We start from the raw sequence: 24,053 nt of genomic DNA, 5'->3' as shown, positions 1-24,053 counted from the left end.
CAAAGTATCTTCCATAGGAGCTCTTCTGAGGGCTACTGACTTACCTGGCATGTGCTTCGTGTCTTTCTTTCCTCCTCTTTCAAAAATCTCTTTGGCACCAATCTGGCTGCTGTTGAGTGGCAGACCATGGCATCAGGTATCTAATCTTTGCCTCTAAGGATAAGGGTCTGTACATCTGCTCAATGGACACAATGCTGTCAAAATAGGTGTATTTGGTTATGGACTGTCATGAGACCCAGGACCAAATGGGTTGCCAAAGGTGCAAATTCCACCCAATAGAGTAAAAATGGCTGATCCTGTTTTATATTTTCAAAGCTTTGTACAAACAGTGCCTAAACAATTTGCATTACAGAACATTGATTAATTAGGGCACTGCAAAGCCATGGCCCCGCCTCTGACCCAGGGTACCAAAGAGTGAATTCTTTCCACTGCAGTTTATTACTGTTCACAATGATTTCTTGCTTCTGCTAGTCTGACCAAATTGGTTGCCTTATGTACACACCTGTGGTCCATACTAGGGTGACCAGTCTCAATGTTCATGCAGTTGTTTTCAGGGTGCAATATACTCTACACACTGTTTCACAGAAGCTCAGAGGAGAATTTCAGCCACTAACAGAAATAAACAAAAGTGTTCAAACATATTTCCTTTTCCCTGACTCCCTCTCTAATAGGTCCCTATACCTAGGTCAGCATGAGATTGTTCTCGTGTCTGAGACACTTTCTGCTCTCCCCAGTAAAACTCTACTGTCTAGAATACAGAGTGGAACATGTGCGAAGATAGTGTTTCTCTAGGGATTGAGTGCATTTTCTTAGAAAAAAGTAATGGGACAGTATGTTCTGTCAGGTAAATATTTGCCAAAGCTGTTGAGTAAGAGGAATAGAACAGATAACAAAACCGTGAACTCCTAACCCCAGGTAAACTGCTAGCTAATGTAAACAAACAATGCACAAATATCTTCTATCCGGTCTTTGATAAATGCTTATGTGCTGATTTTGATGCTTGGATGTACTAACTGTCCCTGATTGGAACCATGAACTTTGGATGCAAAATATGAGGCCAATCCTGCAGGTGCTATAATTAATCTTAGGAGCTAAAATCAGCCTGCTGGATGAGTGAAATTGTTTTTGTGTGGAGAGAATCCACAGGTGTGTAATCAGTTTCTTGGTAGAATCTTCTGTCCTTTAGGAGTAAGAGATGGTCTGTAAAATTATCCCTCCAAATCTGGCTTGGTTCAGTATTGACTGAAAATCATTACCTCTTGACAGTGGTTTGGTCTCTTACAGTTTGATCCTATTTGCACAGACACTACCACTATCACTGCAGTTATCAACCTTGGCAGTCTTAGCGCAGAGGTCAAAGACAGAATAGCCATGGAATCCCTCCAATCAGGGTGGAGGCACATCAGTGAGACAGGTTAGGAGGGGATGTATGGCTGCAGTCCTTGGGTGTATAAACAGGGGAGTAGTAAGTAGGAATTGGGAGGTAAATTCTACCTCTATATGATGCATTGGTGAGGCCGACACTGGAATACTGCATACAGTTCTGGTGTCTACCTTTTAAAAGTGTTTGAAAAAATAATTGCTATTCTCTGCACCCTAATGATTCAAGAGCTGGAAAAAAAGCCTTACAATGGAAAACCTAAAGAGCTCAATATTCTTAGAATAACAAAAAGATCAAGATCACAGTATAGAAGTAATGTGACAGGGAGGAAAATACCCAGTACTAAAGACTCTTTACTTTTTTTTTTACTCTTTTTCTTTACTGTAGAAAAGCATAACAAGAATCAATGGTTTAGATATTAAAGCCAGACAAATTCAAATTAGAAATAAGGCATGAATTTTTAACAGTGAGTGTGATTTTAAACATTTGGAACAAATCACGAATGGAAGTGGCAAACTTCCCCCATCTCTTGATGTCTTCAAATCAGGATTGCATGCCTTTCAGAGCTCACAGTAAGTACAGGAGAATTACACCCAGCACAGTTGCACAACTGTATCCAATTTAACCCCCTGCTGAGAAGGGTAAAAAAAATCTAGTAGTCTCTTAATCAGAGGGAAGTAATGTGTGGTTCCATCTGGTTTCCTCAAAGGGCTAAGAGGCTCTTAGATTCCAAAACCTCTTGGCCATTACATACAGAAGCTGAATGACCTTCAGGAAATGTTTGCTCTAACCTCTACTTATTTTGGGATAATGGAGGTGTCTTATGTTCTAAATACTTGATTCAGATGCTTCTGAATTATGAGGGGTGGCTGCTCACATATATTATTGAGGAATCTTGTGATCACTCATAGTAGCTAGTATTTCTTTCCCAAAACTAACAGATGTACAGATACATTTTTAAAGTGATTGTACAATAATTACATTTGCTAATTTCATAGCAGTTGTAAACAAATACAGTATGTGATTTTTTTTTTTTTTTGCTGAGACTATCCAGTAATTCTGCTGGGAACACTGATAACTTGCACTGCTATAAGGACCAAAATGCCTGTCATATCAGAATTAATGGCAGTGACTTCAAAGGGACCAGAATATGACAGTAAAAGAAATCATTTACTGCTGTAAACTTACTTCAAGGTTATAAATGTAATTGGCAATTATACCTTATATAGATTTAGGGGAAATGGTAGAAGTTGTTTTTATTAATATAGTAGTGGAGTGTCCTTGTTTGGTAAAGCCATTTTTAAGAGTGTTAAGGTGTATAGCCCAGACTTTTTCCTCAGAGCATATTCTGTGGTATCTGAGTGTCTGGCTGTAGATAACAGATTTCTTGATTATATTTGAGGGGGTTATAGGATCTGAGAAGATAGGTGGGGTGGCATGTGTGGGTTTCTTGTGTGTATATAGTGGGTTCCATTGTTTGAAGTTGATTGTGGTATGCAGGAAATTGATGCTAGTTGATTCTCCTCCAGAGAAGTAGATCACATCATGGAACAGGCCACCCAAATACCCTGAGAGAACCTGCATCAATATGGAAATAAACCCCCCTCTAAGCATGTACCCATAGTTGTCACCTACCGACTCACACTTGGAACCCATACAGGGTATGATTAAGTTATGACCACATCCTGAAAAAAATCTTCTGGCCTTCAAACATCTGCCGCCCACCTCCCCAAGCTCATTAGAAATAGGCTCCCCGTAGACCAGGACACATCAACTCAAAGCAAGCACCAGACCCTGCCAGAATAACAGATGCAAAACCTGTAGACCTATCTCCACTACTACAATGATCGGGGCCCCCACAACACAACTTTTAAGACCCAGGTATCCTACACGTGCTTATCACAACATGTGGTATCTCATCCAGTGTACTAAAAGCCAAACATGAAATGTATTAAAAGCTGGCTAACTGATAGATTCCAAAATGTAACTGTAAACTGGGAATCATCATCAAATGGGTGTGTTTCAAGGGGCAACAGAGCTTTATTCTTCCCCTCCGGAAACAAAGAAACCAAGTGTTTTGATCTCTGATGGGTGTTGGCCAATAAAAAGCTGGAAAGGAGATTCGGTAAAACAAACTATCTTGAACAAAGACCTTTATCTGGCTAGATTAAGTTTTAAACTTTTAGATGTGAATTTTTCACTTTTATTTGCTTATAAGCATCTCTACTTTTCACTTTTATTTGCTATCACTTAATCCATACTCATTTGTTAATAAACGTGTTTTACTTTATATGAACAAATTCAGTGCCATGTTTGAAGGGAAGGGTGTTTTCACCCCAGTTAAACTAATGAGCCATGATGTACTGACTGTTTAACAGAGCAGCCAACTTAGTATATTCTGTGTATCCACTATGGTAGCTGTGCATTGCAAAGAAACTTATCTGAGACGCTTGCGGGATGGAGTTCTCTGTTACTTGCCAGGCAAGGTTGGGGTGGGGAGAGCCTTGAGGAGGTTGGTGTAGCAGTGAGCTGACCTCTAATCTGATCTCCAACAAAACTTGCTCTTGCTGAGTCAGAGAGGTAACACAGTGGCTCACAGCTCTGGGTATCCCAGCAGTGTGTTACAACTGGATATACACATGGCTAAGGTTAAGATTTTTGACATGGGGACTCTTATTAAAATTCACATGCAGGATGTTGGCAATAAACTATAAATCACTGAAGCCCCAGCCCTGCTGCCTGAGGCTGACTGCCAGAGCCCTACTACTGTGTGGAAGTAGGGGAGGGCGGTTGGGCCTGCCTGTCCAACCTGGAAGTCATGGAGGTTTGTTAAAATCATGGAATCCATGAACTCCATGACAAAATCATGTCCTTACACATGGCACTTGAACTCAGTGTAATGGAAATCAATTTAGTTCTGTGTGCTTCAAGAGGATTCAGTTATGTACCTACAGGTATTGCTAGCTTATGGTTTGGTGGCTAGTCCATAAGAGGGTTTTATTCTGCACTGTTTTGTCTGCTTGATCTTATACAGGTGGTGGTTTCTGTTTAATCATTATAAAGGTATTTTTTCAGTCAGCTCCTTTGTACCATGCAGGAAGTCAGTGCTGGCCATATGTTGGATCATATTAAAGAAGTTCTGTATTAAAATCACAAATGAGTTTGATTCCCCAGAGTTTAAATTCCAGGGTATTACTAATTAAAAGGTCTCTTGGTTTTTGGTACTGTTTCTCTCCCTCTATGTGTGAAACTTGCAAGCTGCTAATTGTGTTAGTACATTCTAAGACAGAGTCTATTCTCAAAGCAATTCACAGAGAGAGAGACTCAAAGCAATACTCTAACAACAGAAACAGCACCCAGAGACTCCCCACCCTTTTGTTGTATTAACAATTGTGATTAAAATAGAGATAGAGGATGTATGTGGATGGATGCTTGGTGTGGATAATAACTGAATGATCAGGGAGGTGCCAGCCTAAGAATCCAGTGTCCATCGGCTGAAGAAGGCGTCAAGTGGAAATAACCAGAGGACCCCCCCGGAGGGCAGACTGGAATCCACCCAACAGCCTCAAGAATGGGAGAACCAAAGAACAAGATAACATCTTGGAGCCGTCAGGAATGTGCTATCTGCTGATTGATTCAGCAACAGCATGATGAAGCAATTCCCATAGACTGGCATAGGAAGAAATTCCTATAAAAATAGACTCTAAAAAGTGAGAACTTTCGGGGTCTGATTCTGCAAACCAACTTCCAGGAGCATCAGATGAGCATCTGACAAGGCCCTGCTCCCTCCTCATGTCCAGGCCACCTAGCCAGTGGCTTGGCATGAGCAACTCTAAGGCTGGTAACTATGATAACAACCTTGCAGAACCTGTGTGTGTGTGTGTGTATGAATGAATGAATGTGTGAATAAATATGAGATTGAATGGAATGTTATAACTATAACTAACTGCTTACTATGATTCTTTCTGTATTCACAATAAATGTGGTATTTTGCCTTTTTCCCTTTAAGATCCTGCTGGTTTTTATTTTATTGGTACAACACATACATGCAGGAAACACGGAGTTGTCAAAATAAACATACTTCTGAGAGTGTGATTGATTTAGAAGAAAAGCTCCCATGGACCTGGTTTGAGTTTGGAAGCTGTTTCATACATTTCCAAAGACTGCTCAGGGATTTCTCTGTGTAGTGCAGCTAACATTCCCACACCATGCAATGCAAAAGGATCATGTTTTTACTGAATCACAGAAAATGTACAATCCTTAGGGGAGAGGTCTCATCTGGATCCCAAAGTTTTGGAGCAGTCTGTCTGGGTTCTTTGTGCTCATCCCTGTTGTATCTCAGTGCCTCCCATTTATGAATTAACTTCTCACACCACCCCTGTGAAATGGTGCTGTTGCCCCATTTTACAGATCAGGAACTGAGATACAGAGGTTGGTGACTTGTTTGAAATCCCTGCTTTTTCATAGTTTTCCTGTGTGAACTGAATTTCAGATCAAGCACTGGAAAAAAAATGCCTTACAGTGACAGACTTAAGAGCTCAATCTGTGTAGTTTATCAAAGTGTGATTACAATATATAAGTATCTTCATACGGAGGAAATGTTGGATACTTATGGGCCTTTTTAATTGAGCAGAGAGAGACATAACATGAACCAATGGCTAGACATTCAAGCCAGACTAATTCATATTAGATATAAAGCACACATCTTTAACTGAGCGTGATTACCTCTTTCCTTGGTAGTTTGTTCCAATAGTTAGTTTGTCTTCAGATTCAGGTTGGATGTCGTTCTGGAAGATGCTTTACCCAAACAAATTACTTGAGCTCAATGCAGGGGGCTACTTGGTGAAATTCTATGGCCTGTGATATACAGAAGGTCAGACTAGATGATCTAATGGTCCCTTCTGGCCTTAAAATCTGTGAATCTTCTATATCCCAGTCCAGTGCCTTAATCACAAGAGCTTCCTTTCTGGGGTTGTTTCATCTGGATCTCTGGGGAATTCTAGCCGTAAGGTCTAAGTCTGTCTGGATCTCTAATTTATAGCTTTAAGGTGGGGCCTTTCAGATGGAACCCTGGGGGGTTGGACATAAAGAACCTACATAATGTGATGACAGGGTTTTTAGACAGACAGGTGTTTCATTAGAAAGCAGCCATTATTACATAATAAAACGGCATCTGAACCACCATTTTTATACAATTCTGAAATATATATACTAATGATCCCTTTTCTAAGTTTCTTTAGGGCTAAATTTGACCTGGGATATGTGTTGCTTAATTATAATTCTCTAAGCAGTGTTTAAAGCAAATATTTCTAAACTCTACAGGGTGGGAGTAGGTGCTGCTATCAATGACATTTTGCAACATTATTCAATTAAAGGACAAATTTATTTTTAGTAAATATAGCCTGTGGTACCTAGCATAGCTTCTAGCTGAGATATTCTATTATTTCTTTGTTCAGTGCTCTAGGCAGGGGATGGATGATACCACATAATTTAATCACTGTAAATCTATGCAAGTGTGAGCAACTTAATAAATTGCTGCAGCAATAACTGGTTGATAAGCAGCGTATTAAGTGGTATTGGTGACACTTCCATTACTGAGCTGGTGTCCTAGCAAATGCTACTCGACATGATCTTTCAAACAGGCATAAAACCAAGGATCTGGCCACTTATTAAAAATTCCATGGCATTTTCAGCAAGATTAGGAGTCTTAGCGGGCCCTGGTGTGGTGGCCAAGTTCCCATTTGCGTAATTACATTCTGACTTCCTAAAGCCCCCCAACAATTTCTATCAGAAATAGCATTCTTTACACTCTGTCCTAAACTTGTTTGTTAGTTAGTTTATGTTAAATGGCTACCCAATTCTACCCCAGAGGAAGCAATTTTTCAGCAATGGGTGAAGTTTTTTCATGAGTGTGAGGTTTAATATAAAAAATGTAGTTTACAAAGCAGTTTGGGGCCCTTTCAAATCATCATCTTACATTATGCAGAACATACCTCAGGTTGCACGTGACCAGGAGTCACCACCAAATTTGGCACACTCGTTGCATCATTAGCTTCGCTGGCTTGGGCCAGATACTGATGGGGAGTGTAACATGAATGCTGATCTATGCCTCCCCTTTATCCCCCTCCAAATGAAAAGTATTGTTAATTTAGGTGTGACAGGACAGGTCACAAGTAGGGGACTGATGTTGGCATCTCAAGAAGCCCAAGTAACATACATATGGGCGTTTCAGAGCCCAGTCAAAAAAGCAAGCAATCTTCCCACACATTGTTGCCAACTCTTGAGATTCTGTTGAGTCTCTCAATATTTGTCACCTTTCTTGAAGCCCCAGCTCCAGGAATTGTGTGACTACATAACTGTCAGGTTTCATTTTAAAAAAAGTTTCTAACCTTCCTGGTTGTGGAGAAAAATTTGAGAATGTCACCCCGGTGCACAGTTCCATAATCAGCTGGTAAATAAAAAGAACCCACAATGTATTATTTTTAAATAAGTCATGATTTTTTAAGCCATTCCCTGGAATTTTGAGGGTCTGACTCATGATTTTTTTGGACACACTTTGGTTTGACAAATATCGACACTGAGATGTCCTGCAAGACTCCCTCAGCCTGATTTCTAAACCAAGTAAGCTAAAATAGGCTGAGTTGGTGCAGATAATGAGACCAATTTCTTAGTGCCTTCATCTCCTTCCTGCCTGTCTCACCATAAAGAATACTATAATACTTCATCTAAGTTGGTCCCCCTCAGAAATCTTGCCTGAGCATCATGCACATTTGATACACATGCATAGCCACCTGACTTCCTACAGTCTTGACATTGTTAAGTAAGAAATGTGCCCTCTCCAGCTCTTTGGGCATTTTAACTACATCAAAGCTGCAAAGCAGTGATGGGTTCCGATGAGCAGTGTGATTAAAGCTAATGTATATTTTATAGGTTAAGGAAATAGTGTCTGTACATCTGGGTATATTGCTTAAATTATCCCAAAGTACAAAGTTTGGTTTAAAAAATCATACAATAAATATAGTACATAATCAGCAATAATCCAAATTTAGATTGATTAAATTTAACGATATAGTTTAGATATTGCCATCCAAATATTTGAGTACACCCCTCATGAAAAATTATACAGAGACACCATACATTTTTAACCCAGAAAGCCCCTCCTTTGTTCCCTCACTGACTTGGCCTCTTAAAAATAATCACAGCTGCATAGGTGCTGGAACTAGGGGAGCTGGGGGTGCTGTCACAGCCCCTGGCTTAAAGTGGTTTCCATTATATACAGAGTTTATGGTTTTGTTCAATGGCTTTCACCACCCCCACTATAAAAATTGTTCCAGCACTGCTGCACAGCTGTTGATGCAGCCCTGTGCATGGCAGACAAAGGGGCCAAGAATGCTGGTTTACATTTATTGTTTCCTCGGTTACTGACTTAGGGAAGCTTGCCTTGACCCATCAGCACGACTTAAAGGCTCTCCAGAAGCACTGTTATCTTGCATTTCCTCCATCTAAAGTACTGAGGGGGCCTCAAGGTTTGATGGGTCATCTAGGTAGTACTTGTCATTCTCCACTGACATGGGGTTGATCTTCCTCCTTCCTTCCCTCTCCAAATGTGTGTGGATCCACTAGCACCTTATAGCTCCCCATTTCCCTACACTTTATGGTGAGCAACTTTATATAGGTGAAATGCTACTGACTGAAAAAAGACTGTGACACTATAGTCCCTTCTAAATGCCAACAGCCTCAGAAGTCGACCCCTAACAGAAAACTCTATTAGAAACATGGGGGATTGTATTTAAAAACTGGCTTTCGAAATCCAGACAATAGGGTAAGAAACTCCTATTATCCTTTCTCAGTGGTCAGTTGACTGAACTCCTGACCCCAGATGCCAGCTGGAGTCTACCTGAGAGTGGTTGATTACATCTTTGTGCCAAACTATGTGCACCCATGGAGCTATACACGCATGTTACATAATAACAAGTAATAAACAAAAAGGAGCTGGCTAGCCAAATCCATCTAGCTGTGCTGATGAGATTTTTTTTTTTTTTTTTTTTACTTCCATCACCTGATAACTTAATTGCTCAATTAGCTACACCTCAGTGCCCTGGCTATGGTGTAGGAATGTTCCCTTGCAGGTCATTGTGAATCAGAAAACACAGGAGGTGGGTAAACAATGCAAAAGTAAATGATGACATGTCCTTCCAACAGTACAGAACCACAAGCATTTTATACCATTCAGATTTGTTTTCTAATTCTGCATTGATTTGATCCTTTGGGTTGGCATTACAGGGATGGAACAGGCATCATCCAAACACAGACCATGAAACTGCTGGTCAGATCCTAATATCAAAGAGGGGTTGTGTCAGAAGGTATATTCCCATTGTTTCCTTAGCAGACTAGACCCAGGCTCAGATAATATATTACCTTTGTATTTTGGAAGCCCTGTAATATGTCTGGTTCTTTAGGGATCAGTAGGATTGTCTCCTTGTTGCTAGGGATTCTGGTGCTATCACTGAGTCACTGGATGTTATCTTGTGCTCATGGTTCTGCCAAGAGGTGTGTCATGTCTAGTAAATAACCTGAAACAGGATGAATTAATCATCTAGAAGGCTTCCCCCTCCCCCCCAGAATATGAATTATTGCAGATTTGGGGGTACAGTTTTCATATGTCGAGGTATTACTAGAGATTGCAGCCCTAAGGATTTTATTAGGAATGTGTCTGGATCATGTCTGGTCACAGTTTGCCATACTTTTCTCAGTCTGTATTATTTATTTATATTATTACTTTGTTATAATATTGATATGGCACTGCTGTGTACAGCTAGAAAAACAGAAACTTCTACTGAGTATTCAGAAAAAGTGAAGACGTGGATTTTACGTGAACAATTCCATGTGTTAAAGGGTCTAGCTTCATACAAAAGTATGACACAGAACAGGAGCGATGGAAGCTCCCTAAAAGTGGGGGGGCACAAGCGCCTGAACTGTGGGCCCACCTCTGAGGCCCCGTCCTCACTCCGCCCCTTCTCCCTGGGTCCCTGCCTTCCCTCTTCCCCCAAGGACTCACTCCCGTATCAACTCTTCCCCCTAGACCCTCCCCCCCACTTGCTCCTCTCTGCCTCCTGCCTGCCTGTCGTTCACCCTTACCTCTGGTAAAAAGTGGGGGGCCATGGCCCCTTAGCCCCCCCCGTTCTGGCACCCTACACACAGAGGTCTATACCAGTGGTTTTTAAACTTTTTTTTCTGGTGACCCAGTTGAAGAAAATTGTTGATGCCTGTGACCCAATGGAGCTGGGTATGAGGGGGTTGGAGTATGGGAAGGGGCTCAGGGCTGGGGCAGAGGATTGGAGAGCAGGGTTGGGGTGTGGGCTTACCTTGGGCGGTTCCCGGTCAGCGGGGGTGCAGAGGCAGACTTCCTGCCTGTCCTGACACCACGGACAGAGCTGCGCCCCAGAAGTGGCCAGTAGCAGGTCCGGCTTCTAGGCAGAGGGACGTAAGCAGCTCTGCGCAGCTCACAGGCACCTCCCCACCAGCTCCCACTGTCCAGTTCCTGACCAATGGGAGTGCAGAGCTGGTGCTCAGGCTGGGGCAGCACATGGAGCCCCGTGCCCCCCACTCCCCCCCAAGCCTAGGAACCGGACCTGCTGCTGGCTGCTTCCGGGGCTCAGCGTGGTGTCTGAACAGGTAGGGACTAGGCTGCCTTAGCCAGGCAGCACCGCCGACGGGACTTTTAACGGCCCGGTCAGCGGTGCTGACCATAGCTGCCGTGACCCAGTCTCTTCCATTCTACAACCCAGTTATGGGTCATGACCCACGGTTTGAAAACCACTGGTCTATACCATGCTCATCACCATAGTATTTGAGCACCTACCACTGCCCATCCTACAACTTCCCATTGATCTTCCCTCAGTATTGAAATTTTTGACTCACCTACACCGTAGCTTTCCCCTTCCAACAAGCAGACGCTGATCCTGCCCCCATCCTGAAGGTAACTTAGGAAATCTAAGTGAAGAATGTTATTTTTAGTTTTTTGCACATGGACCACCCTGGTCTCAGGCTGCAATATCACAGTCCATATATAATTATAGGAATGGGAAGTAATTACACAGATTTAGAGTTTAGAAAAACCCTGCATTCATCCACCCATCATGATAGTCTGGCCTTGGTATTCATTTGTGAACAATATGATCAAATAAGTCTTCATACTCTATGGTCAGGCACTATTCTCTTTGAAGTATGTATTTAATATCTGCCCTGCTGCAAAACAGCACCCTAATCTATGGGTTAATATATTGTTTGGGTCTAATTTAAACTGTTGTTTTATTGGGGCAGGGTCCAAGTCAATAGATACTAAATAATAAATGTTATTTTCCTAAAGGATCTGTTCACAAAACCAGCATGAGTAAAGATAAGGAAAAATACATTAATATATGAATATTTGGAGTCTGAAGTCCTTGGGAATCAATTCAGAGAAAAGAGCAGGCATCATTATCACATTCCCATGCCTGCAGTTTCCCTACCCTCTCCCTAATATGTGCACACATACACACAAATAGTCATTCTTCCATCTGGTATACAAATAAAACATCAGTCAGACTGGCAGTAGCCAAACCCATAATGCTCCCACACCAAGTGTCTTGCAGTGACCATGTTGAGGAGGAGAATTGAGGTTCTCCTGTACATTTTAATGACACAAAGTGTTCATCTGTAATCAAGCCACTCACCACCCACAAACACCTTTTTTTTTTTTAATAAAGAAAATGGATTTATGTCCTGTTCCCCCCCCCCCCACCCGCCCCGTTGGGCTTCATGTCCAGTTGACTGAGTTGAGGAAAACTGTGTGTTCCAGAACATGTAGAATAAATTCAAGAGACCATGATTCATGAGAGAGATTAAAACTGTCTGTTCTGGCCAAACACTGACAAGGCAGGCTGTTTACTGCACAGCTGTGCTCTGCTTGGCCTTGAGTGAATTAAATGTTGTGTGTGCAACACCCTGCCTAATGAGCCAGGGATACTCTGCTTACATGTCAAATACAGTAACTGGGGAACAGACTGTGACAATCACCCATAATTATCTGCTGGGTTCTTGGTCAGAAAGGAGCAGAGCTGTATTAAAGCAACTCCATCCACTTGTTAGGGCCTCATTAGCTTTCCCTAAAACAGTAGGTTTGACACAGGTCAGTGGTTTCCAAGATCATCAATATCCAACAAGGATTTGAACATAGGCCAGTGCTTGCTTTCAGAACCCCTGGTTTCCTGCTCCTCCCACATGGTGGTACTGAGAATCTCAACCATTCATGGCTTCAATGTCTCCCCATTGGCTGTAACCAATTGGGAAGGACATGGGTCTAATAGGTGCTGGCTGTAGTGTAACTGACCAAAACTCAAGCACTGAAAGTTGTATGTGTCCCCATGAGTAGGGCCCTACCAATTTCATGGACCGTGAAATAAACCCTGCCCCATGAAATCTGAGCTCCCCAAAATCAGCCAGACTGGGGAGGGACAGGACTTGTCCTTCCCGTGCATGGCTGTTATGGGGAGAGAGATCAGACCCACCTCCACGGGCAGCGCAGAAGTGAGGGTAGTACAGATCTTGTGGGTCAGGGGGCACCCAGGCTTGGGGCTGCCACCTCTCGCAGCTCCTGCCCGGGCTCAGGGAGCCCAAGCTCTAGGGCTACTGCTCCCTCTCCCTCATGGGCCATGGCTCCTGCCTGGGCTGCTGCTCCCCTCTTTCTCCCTGACCCCCCAGCTCCTGCCTGGGCTCAGGGACCTGGGCTGGGGGCTGCCACCACCTGCAGCTCCTTCCCAGCTTGGGGCTGCCCCCCTTCTCCACCCCATGACTCCTGCCCAGGCTCTGGATGCCCGAGCTCCAGGGCTGCTGCTCCCTCTCCCTGCCCCCCCTCCACCCCCTCAGTGGCTCCTGCCATGGTTGAGGGCATCTGGACTCCAGACAGGACTCGGGGCTTCCATCCCCTGTGGCTCCTGTCCAGGCTCAGGGACCTGGGATGGGGGCTGCCACCCCCTGCAGCTCTTGTCCAGGACCTGGGGACCAGGCTCAGGGCTGCCGCACCCTTCCCCACCCCCCCACTCTATGGCTCTAGACAGGGATTCAGGTGCCTGGGCTCAGGGCTGCTGTCCCTGACAGCTCCTGCCTGAGCTCTGGCGCTCCTGCCAGGGCTGGGGCACTAATTTTTCAAAATGTCCAGGGCCCCTTGCATGGGCTCATAAATTAATCCACCACTGGCCCTGACTAGCAGCTAGGAGCCCCCTAGCTGGGGCGCTCCCAGTAGCACTGGGGAGATGGGACCTACCTCCACCTCCAGGAGCCTCCTCCAGCTGCAGGAAACTCCGCAGCTGCTGCCTTCAGAACTGGGCTCTGAAGGCAGCACAGAAGTGAGTATGGCAATCCTGCAAACCCCCTACAACAGCTTTGGGAACCCCCCATGATCCCCTTTTGGATCAGGACCCTCATGGTTACAACACTGTGAAATTTCAGATGTTCACATCTGAAATAGTGAAATTGACCAATTTTAAGACCCTGTGGTCATGAAATTGACCAAAGTGAACTGTGAATTTAGTAGGGCCCTACCCATGAGATATTGGTTGGGTCCCATGGAAGCAGAAAGTTCAGTTTGGGTCTCAGAGATTTTTTTTTTTAATCCACAAAGTAAATGGAAAATTCCTCACACCAAGACACTCAGTTCTGTAACTAAAAGCATCAGTTTAGATCAACCCAGTTTTTCTTTGTCCATTGCACAGCCATGGTATATAGGCTTAAAAATTATATAGGCTGTAATCAGTCACCCACCATGAGACCCACTGCTGGCACTCTAGCTGTCTTCCTGCTTTGCTGCAGGTTAAATGTTACCAACAGTGCTTGGACAAAAGGTCATTATAGTTTAGGGTGATCACATGTCCCGATAAAATCAGGACTGTCCCGATTTTTAGTTCTTTGTCCCGTGTCCCGACCGAGGCACAGTCGGGATGCCATTTGTCCTGATATTGCGGCTTTCGCTGCTCCGGCCGCTGCGCTTCCCCCTCCCCCCCGTTTTATCTGGTCATCCTATTATAGTTGCCCACTGAACTATTGAGAGTGGTCTGTTAGCATCACAATACCTTCCCTCACAGCTTTCTGAAACCTATTGCATTTATGACAGGTTTCAAAGTAGCAGCTGTGTTAGTCTGTATCCGCAAAAAGAAAAGGAGTACTTGTGGCACCTTAGAGACTAACAAATTTATTTGAGCATAAGCTTTCGTGAGCTACAGCTCACTTCATCAGATGCATTCAGTGGAAAATACAGTGGGGAGATTTATATACACAGAGAACATGAAACAATGGGTGTTACCATACACGTTGTAACGAGAGTGATCAGGTAAGGTGAGCTATTACCAGCAGTTGACAAGAACGTCTGAGGAACAGGTGTGTGTGTGTGTGTGTGTGGCGGGGGGGAATAAACATGGGGAAATAGTTTTACTTTGTGTTATGACCCATCCACTCTCAGTCTCTATTCAAGCCTAAGTTAATTGTATCCAGTTTGCAAATTAATTCCAATTCAGCAGTCTCTCCTTGGAGTCTGTTTTTGAAGATTTTTTGTTGAAGAATTGTCACTTTTTGGTCTGTAATCGAGTGACCTGAGAGATTGAAGTGTTCTCCGACTGGTTTTTGAATGTTATAATTCTTGATGTCTGATTTGTGTCCATTTATTCCTTTACGTAGAGACTGTCCAGTTTGGCCAGTGTACATGGCAGAGGGGCATTGCTGGCACATATCACATTGGTAGGTGTGCAGGTGAACGAGCCTCTGACAGTGTGGCTGATGTGATTAGGCCATATGATGGTGTCCCCTGAATAGATATGTGGACACATTTGGCAACGGACTTTGTTGCAAGGATAGGTTCCTGGGTTAGTGATTCTGTTGTGTGGTGTGTGGTTGCTGGTGAGTATTTGCTTCAGGTTGGGTGGCTGTCTGTAAGCAAGGACTGGCCTGTCTCCCAAGATCTGTGAGAGTGATGGGTCGTCCTTCAGGATAGGTTGTAGATCCTTGATGATGCGTTGGAGAGGTTTTAGTTGGGGGCTATTGCATTTATGTTCACATACTCTGTCAATTACCAGTTATATGTCTGAATGTCTCACTGAAACAAGGAGTTGTATGCACTCATCACCTCCCAAAGTCAGGCTGCATATCCATGAAATTAACTATCCCTAATTTTCAATACACCATAAACTAACTGTCACGTATATATTTGTGAAACTTTATGGTGACTGTCAAAATGGAAGGGAATGCAGAAGCAGTCAATGGGTTAGAGCCTGTGTCATCCCCAATGTGTCAGGAATCCTGATCAATACAATTCTGCATGTGACATGGCACATTCATCCTGACAGAAACTGAGTAATGAAAATTATTCATCTTTTTAATTAAACATAAGCTACATGTCCACCATGGGCTTGTCTCTGGACACTTTGACAGATGTACAATGGTGCTGCGCTCATGAACAGAACAATTTTAAACTAACTTGGAAGTTTTTCTGGTCATTTTGTGTAGGTTCAGAAATTTGTGGTAGTTTGTAGCCTTCCTTCTAAAATAAAATATTTAGAATATTTACTAATTTATATTATTACAAACATCAGTGTGCATTGAACTTGCTAATTTTGCTACCTCTGGCCTTCTCCATGTGGTCAGACGTCATTGCTAATGGGCTCTGATCACAGGCTGAGTGAAGAAAATGTTGGTTTTCTTTTGTTTGTTTTGTTTTTTTTCCCCCTTAACAGTTTAAAGTATGAGAACTCCATCCCACTGTAATAATTCACCTCCCTACAGGATGAAGCCTCTCACGGAGCAAACAAGAACACCGGTTGAGTCTGACTCAACCAACTGGGCATTGCACAGGAAGTCTGATCATCTCTCAATTGTGCTACTATCTATGCATAAACTGGCCTTCTTACTAGTCTCTGTCACTCCGTTTCCTTATAAAGCTTCAAAACATTATTTCCTGTCCTTCTAATTATAGGTTAATGTGACTAGTTACATGGTATAGGCACTTATTTTTAGCCAGATGCAAGCAGAGCCCAAATATTTCAGCATCTTCAGAAAAGCAGTAACCCTCTAAGAGGTATTTTATGCTTGGACACTTGCCGTTTTCTGTTACTTTATACAGAGAGACAAATTTCAGGTGTGAAGTAATAAATATATATACAGGTTATAAATAAATTTGGAGTTTCCAAAGTGCAAGACAGATATGAGGAAGTGCTCAAGTAGCACAAGTGCTCACTTGAAGGGGGAAAAAAAAGTCTAAACGTAAAAAATACAATTGATAAGTGCATGTTGAAGGCCAGATCACCAGAAAGGAATGGAAACCTGATCTTCAGGAAAAGTCCATGCCACAGGCTTTACTGAATCCACTTCCTGTCTGTGTGACTATTTCCACTGATTCATGCTCTCGCTGCCTTGCTTGCTCTGAATGTCAGCAAAGAGGATGCGGGGGTGGGAAAGGCTGAAGTTAACATCCACTGCTACATGCTACTAATTCAAATACTCAGCTCCATTTCACTCCTTGATGTCACTGTATCTTAAAAGGGCAATGGCTCATTCCAGTACAATTAGTCAGTATAATGTGAAACAAGACCCTGGTCTCCAACAGTTGAGCTGAATTTACAAAAGCTGACACTTCTCATTTGCACCCAAAGACCCTACCAGAATTTTCTAGATGGCATCTGAAGATTAATCTTTCAAGCTGTCCTTGTCATGGATAAGTATATGTGAATGAGGAAACACGTACATTCCAGAGTCTTTTGGAGGATGCGTGAGGATATAGTACTATAAATTTACTAAAAAAATGATTAAATTGGCTACATTCAACAGGAATAAATCACCAGTCATGCAGCCCAATAGCTGTAGTTTGTATAATTTATAGGACAGGATCATTGTCCTCTGGAGGGTGCTCCTTTGCCAGCCAACCAGACAGATGGAGTTCAGTCTGAAGGAAAAAACAAAAGGAATTTTCTGTACAGACCAAGAGTCCCTATCATCAGCATAGTGAAAGATGTTTTTTGAGAGATTTAAAAGTGGAGAGGGTATCAATAAATATCCAGTGGCACTTTTAACAAAAATAGGAATGCTAATCCTATTGTCTTGGCCAAATTTTTATTGGGATGAATACATTCTGCCTTCCTGCATTACCCTGAAGTTTCAGCTTAATGCAGGATTCTTCTTTACACCTATTTTAAACTGTCATATGGTGTCATTGTGCAATACTGGAGAGCTGCCATGTTTTTTCCCAAAGGTAGCTGTATTTCAGTTGTAGAGTAAGCTAATCCTGTATGTAAAGTATAGTATTCTGGGATCCCCTGAGATGAAAGGTGCTGCCAGAATTATAGAATCTAGAGGGGAAAGGCCTATTATATTATAGCTACATATAGGTATTTTATTTTTACTATTGAGGTTAAAATGCTAGAGGGAGATGGTCCTTTACATTTCCCAAGTGTGGAACAGATTCCACATCTTAAAGTAGTAACACATGGTTTATCTGAGTGAGTAAGTGGTTGGAGTAAAGGCTGAGAGAATTCAACCTTTTCTTCACATGAGTAAAACCTGGAGAATTTAGCCCTGTATTAGTATATGATTATAAAACGTATGACTCAAATCTACAAAGTTTCAGGATTACAATAGATTTTTCTGGAAATAGTAAAACTATAAAATCAGTGCATGGCACTGGAGAGTGTCTACATTGTGTTAGATTTCAAGGTAATCAGCGATTTTTTTGGGGGGGGTTGGATGGATATAAATCTTCGCAAGACATTATATATCCAAAATTAAATATATAATCTGAACAAGGATTTAAAAAAAGATTTCTATACACTGATTCTAAATTCACTAAGATTTTTACTGCAAAATTAGGACCTCAAAATAATATGTAGGACAATGTAGTGACATGACAATTGAATCCAAACAAGAACAACAAAATGGACATTTTCACAATGCTGCATGAGGTTTCACCCCATCATTCCCACTGATGGGAGTTACTCCACGACAATCTTTGTATAACACTCCTCAGTTTTGTCAAATTGCGTATTGCAGGAATTTTGCTGTGATACAGCGGTGCCAAACCTTAAATCAATCCACTTTGCCACACCAATGCAACGCATCAGAAATTATTCCACAGCCCCTAGACCACAGTGGTGGAGAAAGACTAGTGAAATCTATGCTTGAAATCACCTTTTCCAGTTTGTAATGTACAAACTTTTGTACATTTATTATGTCTGTTTTATTGATTATATATTGGAAAAACTGGTTAAATCTCTCAGCATGAATAGTTCTAGAGTGGAGCCATAAACAAAGTCAAAGTACTCTTAGAAAATACGTTTTTAATCTTAAACTGTGGAATTGGTTAATAATCACACAATGACCACTGGATAATTTATTCAAGATTAGCATGCAACTGAATTTCTCTGTAAAAATTACAGGATCAGTAGCTCAAGAATAGGGGAGCTGGAGGGTTCACAGGAATTTGGGGGGATCTGTGTATAGTGGGTATATAGAAGCAGCAGACAATTCAGATCTGGTCCATCTCTTATCATAAGAGTTTTTTAATCTGTAAAGGTGGTGTTAGGTCAAGGAATAAAATATGGAAAGGCTACAGGCCCCCCCCCCCAACAAAAATATAGGTCCACAGTCCTTTACTGCGAGCTCCAGTATCTATCACCTGGTTGGTAGCCAAGATAATCCTCCTTATGTAACCTTCCTCCCCCTCTCTCTGCTGGAATGAGGCAAGTAGAATCAGGTGTATATAAACCAAACAAATTGTGTTTATTTTGGGGAAACTGAGGTACATAAATGGGAAGAGGAAAAATGCATAAAACAATAACAGAAACTTATTCCCTCTATAGGTACAGTAACTCAAACATCTGTGTCCTGAAGCCAAGACCCAAACTAGACCCCCATGGAGTACAAAAGGTAAGTAAACATACAATATCACCCTTCTGATGGTCGCTCAGGACCTCGATCCTTTGGCTTGTTCAGAGCCTCAGGAGAGGAACTCTGAGGAGATCCCTCGATGACTCGTCCTTCTCACTGGCTCCAGATGACACAGCGGCAGACTCACAGGATGGCAGCTGGGTGTTCACAGGCGAATGACAACGATGGATGTTAACAGCTGCAGATGGTAAGTAATAGCTGGAGATGGCACTTATCCGGAGTTTTGATCACCTGTGGAAGCAAACCTGCATGCACCTGCCACTCAGATGGGCAGCCCCAAGCTGAGGTAACTGCTGCTCTTATATAGACTATAGTGAGAAACTCCATAGAATCCCCAGGAAAATCCAGTTAAAACTGGAACTTGTTTACTACTTGAGCCACTGCTGACTGTTGGAAAGGGCGGGAAAACACTCCAACTGCCCTCCTGATCACATGACCAAGTCCTCCATTTTAGATAACAAAATGGGTTCCATACAAACATAATAAATCATAATACTAATAGCCATACAAACACAGCTTTAGGAATTTGCCCCTAACAGAGGATAGTAAGGAACTTATATTTTCCCTGGCTTATAGTACAAGAGCATGGACATTCAATTAAAATTTATTTGAAAGGTGGTAAATTCAGTACTGATAGAATGAAATACTTTTTCACACTGTGGACTATTAGACTGTGGAGCTCATTGCTGCTAGATAACATTATTTAGCAGGATTTAAAAAGTGATTAGGCATTTTCCAGTGCTTAACAATCCCAACTGTAATGGTAGTTAAGCATTGGAACAAATTACCTAAGGAGGTTGTGGAATCTCCATCACCGGAGGCTTTTAAGAACAGGTTGCCAACTGTTTAATGGCACAAACCCAAACACCCTTGCCCCACCCCCCTTCCCATCCCTTCCCCGAGGCTCCGGCCCTACTCACTCTAGTTCCTCACCCTCACTCACTTTCACCACGTTGGGCAGGGGGTTGAGGTGCAGGAGTGGTGTGGGCTCTGGGCTTGGGGGTGGGGCCAAGGGGTTTGGAGTGTAGGAGGTGGCTCTGGGCTGAGCCTGGGGCAGAGGGCTGGGGTGCGTGAGGGGGTGTGGGCTTTGGGAGGGAGTTTGGATTCAGGAGGGGGTGTGGGCTCTGGGAGGGAGCTTAGGTGCAGGAGGAGGTGAGGGGTCAGGCTCTGGGAGTGAGTTTGGGTGTGGGCTCTGGGCTGGGGCAGGGAGTTGGAGTGCAGGAGGGAGTGAAGGGTCAGCACTTACCTCAGGTGGCTCCTGAAAGCGACTGGCACATCTCTCTGGCAGCAGCTCCTGGGTGTGGGGAGGGGCTAGGGAGTTCCATGTGCTGCCCCTGCCCACAGGCACCACCCCCACAGCTCCCATTGGCTGCAGTTCCCAGCCAATAGAAGCTACAGCATCGGCACTCGGGATGGGGGCAGCACACAGAGACCCAGGGGCCACAGGGCCGTCCGCTTCCAGGAGCAGCATGGAGCAAGGGCAGGCAGGGAACCTGCATTGGCCCCGCTGCACTGCCGGACTGTTAGTGCCGAAAATCTCCCGGTTTGGCTGCAGTAGCCTCTGGGAGATAGGGATTGATTCCGGGAGACTCCCAGCGAAACCAGGAAGGTTGGCACCCTAAACAGGTTAGACAAACACCTGTCAGGGATGGTCTAGATAATACTTAGTCCTGTCATGAGTACAGGGGACTGGACTAAGTGATCTACTGAGGTCCCTTCCAGTCCTACATGTCTATGATTTATATGGATAACCAGAATATCACGAACTATAATTGTAAATATTAAAAATTAAACAAGAATTTTGAAAAGGCTCTAAAACCACCTGCTTGAAAGTATGAGCCAACTTCTAAGCATTGGGGGTTAGAAGCTACTCCATTTTCTCATTTCCTTGCTGCCTACTGTAGGGCTTCTTCCTCTGAAGCAGCTGGTGCTGATCACTGTATGAGTCTGGATACTGGACTCGATGGCCCCGCTGGTTTAGCAATTTCTGTCTGAAAGAGTAAATTTGACAGTTTATAATGACACCAGAAAGTTGCTCTAGGTGGAGGCTGTGTCCTAACAGATGTCAAATGGCATTTTTTTGTGAGGTCACTAGGTAGAATATCCCTGTGAGTATATGGAAATTAAGTTGGGGGAACTCTGAGGGGAAGTGCCCTCCATTGCTGTCATGGCTGCCTTGCAATAAAGAAGTGTTAGTTAAAGTTAATCCATTGCAATCTGTCTTTATTTTGCTAATTTGGACTCTGCACATGTCATTAGGTAATCTTTCTGTGATGCGCATTAAGGAGGCATCCACCATACATTCCATTGTTGTTGGTTTTCTGCATTTTTGTGGTGAGGCACAAGTGCTCTTTGGCATATGTATAATTCATTTATTGGGTGTTCTGAGGCATTCAGTGCTATAATGAACAAGAAGGCCCTGTTCACTAGAAAAAGAGAAGGGGGATCCTCCATGGCCCTTTGAGCACCACACCCATTTGCCCTATATTAAGCTTCTCACCACAGTAACTGTTCAGTCCCCATGCTGTGAACTCCATTTACAATGTATTAACACTTATAGCATTTTAATTACCTCTGAATAAAACTCAATACAATAAACAAACATCAGACATTACAAGCTGTGACTCTATGCCAGGGGCCTCAAACACGGGGCCCCACGCGGTTCTTTCGTGTAGCCCGCCAAGCTCCCCGCCACACTCCTCTGCCTACCTCCAGGCCAGGGGTGGGCAACTACAGCCTGCGGGCCGGATTCGGCCCACGGGATTGCCCCCCATGGCGCTGCAAGCCCCGCACCACTCCCTGAAGTGGCCAGAACCATGTCCCTGTGGCCCCTGGGGGGGAGAGGGCAGAGGGCTCCGTGCATTGCTCTTGCTTCCAGGCACCGCCCCCCACAGCTCCCATTGGCCGGGAATGGGGAAACGCGGCCAATGGGAGCTTCGGTGGGGCGGTGCCTGGAGAAGCAGCAAGAACAGCACACGGAGCCCTGTGCCCCCCTCCCCCAGGCACGTAGTTCCAGCCGCTTCCTGGAGCGGAGCCAGGGCAGGCTCCCCAGGTTGCGCTGCTGCCACCCCAGAGCCACTCTAGGTAAGCAGCGCCGGGCCGGAGCCCGCACCCCGACCCCCTGTTGCACCCCTCACCCCTCCTGCACCCCAACTCCCTGTCCTGAGTCCCCTGCCATAACCTGCACACCCCCTGCACCCCCTGGGGGTGGGGGGGCGGAGTTGGGGTGGGGACTTCAGGGAAGGGGTTGGAATGGGGGCTGGGAAGAGGCGGAGCAGGGGTGGGGCCTCATGGAAGGGGTGGAGTGGGGGGCGGGGCCGGGGCAGCAGGGGGGTGTGTCAGTGATGCGGCCCTCGGGCCAATGCATTAGTCCCCATGTGGCCCTCGTGGTCATTTGAGTTTGAGATCCCTGCTCTATGCCATGCAGTTGACTGCAATATAGTCCATATATCATCACATCAGGTAACCAAACATTTTGGGCTGAAATCTGTTCAGTTACAATACTGTAAATCTGGAGTAGTCACTGACTTTAATGGAGTAACTCCAGATATCAAGTGGTATAAATGAGAGCTGAAGTTGGTCCTCTGAATCTTTAGGAAGGGGGTACTTGTGAGTCTCCCGTTTTGTGGGGAGACGAGCCCATCTACAATATATCATCCAGTTATAGTAAACCATATTGCCAGCTGAGAAAATACTATTGATTATTTGGGGTGGGTTGATTCTTTAGTGGGTTTCAGGAGCCATAGGTTTCATGCCGCTGATGGTGGGGAGGGGATCAGATCAAAGGGGCCCTCAGTCATTTACAGAAGAAGGAAACCTGAAAATCATAAACAGCACAGTAAATGTTTCAACTTTCAAATCGTACAACATAAAAATTCAAACTACAATTTAAATTTTCTAATTTAATTGCATTGATGCCCAAATGTTTGAGATTTCTGTGCTGCTATGGGCACTAATGGGATACTTACAATAGCCATAAAGAGAGGAGATACTAATTATGGCGTTTAGTGGATTGAATTAAATTAAAATTTCTTTAAACTAATGGTAGAAACTTTAAAATCAATTGTAATGAAGAATGACCTTTCAGCCAAAAAAACAAAGTCAACAGGGGCTTAAGCTGCAGGAAGCCTGTATAAATACTCATGTTGCTGACTGAGGAGATATCTGAGCCATTAGTGATTATCTTTGAAAAGTCATGGAAGACAGGAGAGATTCCAGACGACTGGAAAATGGTACTATATTTGTCCATCTATAAAAAGGGAAATAAGGACAACCTGGAGAATAACAGACCAATCAGCTTAACTTCTGTACCCGGAAAGATAATGGAGCAAATAATTAAGCAATCAATTTGCAAACATCTAGAAGATAATAAGGTGATAAGTAACAGTCAGCATGGATTTGTCAAGAACAAATCATGTCAAACCAAGCTGATAGCTTTCTTTGACAGGGTAACAAGCCTTGTGGACGGGGGGAAGTGGTAGACGTGGTATATCTTGACTTCAGTAAGGCCTTTGATACTGTCTTGCATGACCTTCTCATAAACAAACTAGGAAATGCAACCTCAATGGAGCTACTGTAAGGTGGATGCATAACTGGTTGGAAAACTATTCCCAGAGAGTAGTTATCAGTGGTTCACAGTCACTCTAGAAGGGCATAATGAGTGGGGTCCCACAGGGATCAGTTCTGGGTCTGGTTCTATTCAATATAT

The 24,053-nt window shown here is 43.6% G+C and overlaps 1 protein-coding gene and 1 long non-coding RNA gene across 5 annotated transcripts in view; one reads left to right on the top strand and one right to left on the bottom strand.

Annotated features, from left to right (window-relative positions):
- Positions 1-19,652, bottom strand: part of SLC45A1 (solute carrier family 45 member 1) — a 77,505-nt gene extending 57,853 nt beyond the window's left edge. The window contains exons 1-2 of one of the 4 annotated variants that reach the window (XM_075120979.1): positions 19,339-19,652; positions 11,303-11,374 (exon numbers count right to left, since the gene is read on the bottom strand). The gene's annotated coding sequence lies outside the window, so the exon portion shown is untranslated. Of the gene's footprint in view, positions 1-9,799; positions 9,824-10,746; positions 10,850-11,302; positions 11,375-19,338 lie in introns of those variants that run through there. The other 3 variants (XM_048824980.2, XM_048824979.2, XM_048824981.2) reach the window with 3 other exon arrangements.
- The window catches only part of LOC142069525 (uncharacterized), a 54,495-nt gene continuing 49,697 nt past the window's right edge, over positions 19,256-24,053 (top strand). Inside the window, exons 1-2 of the long non-coding RNA XR_012665388.1 lie at positions 19,256-19,324; positions 19,452-19,532. This is a non-coding gene — a long non-coding RNA (uncharacterized LOC142069525). The remainder of the gene's footprint in view (positions 19,325-19,451; positions 19,533-24,053) is intronic.

This window comes from Caretta caretta, chromosome 18, assembly GCF_965140235.1.
Source record: "Caretta caretta isolate rCarCar2 chromosome 18, rCarCar1.hap1, whole genome shotgun sequence".
NCBI lineage: Eukaryota > Metazoa > Chordata > Testudines > Cheloniidae > Caretta > Caretta caretta.
This window is presented reverse-complemented; position numbering and strand designations above follow the sequence as displayed.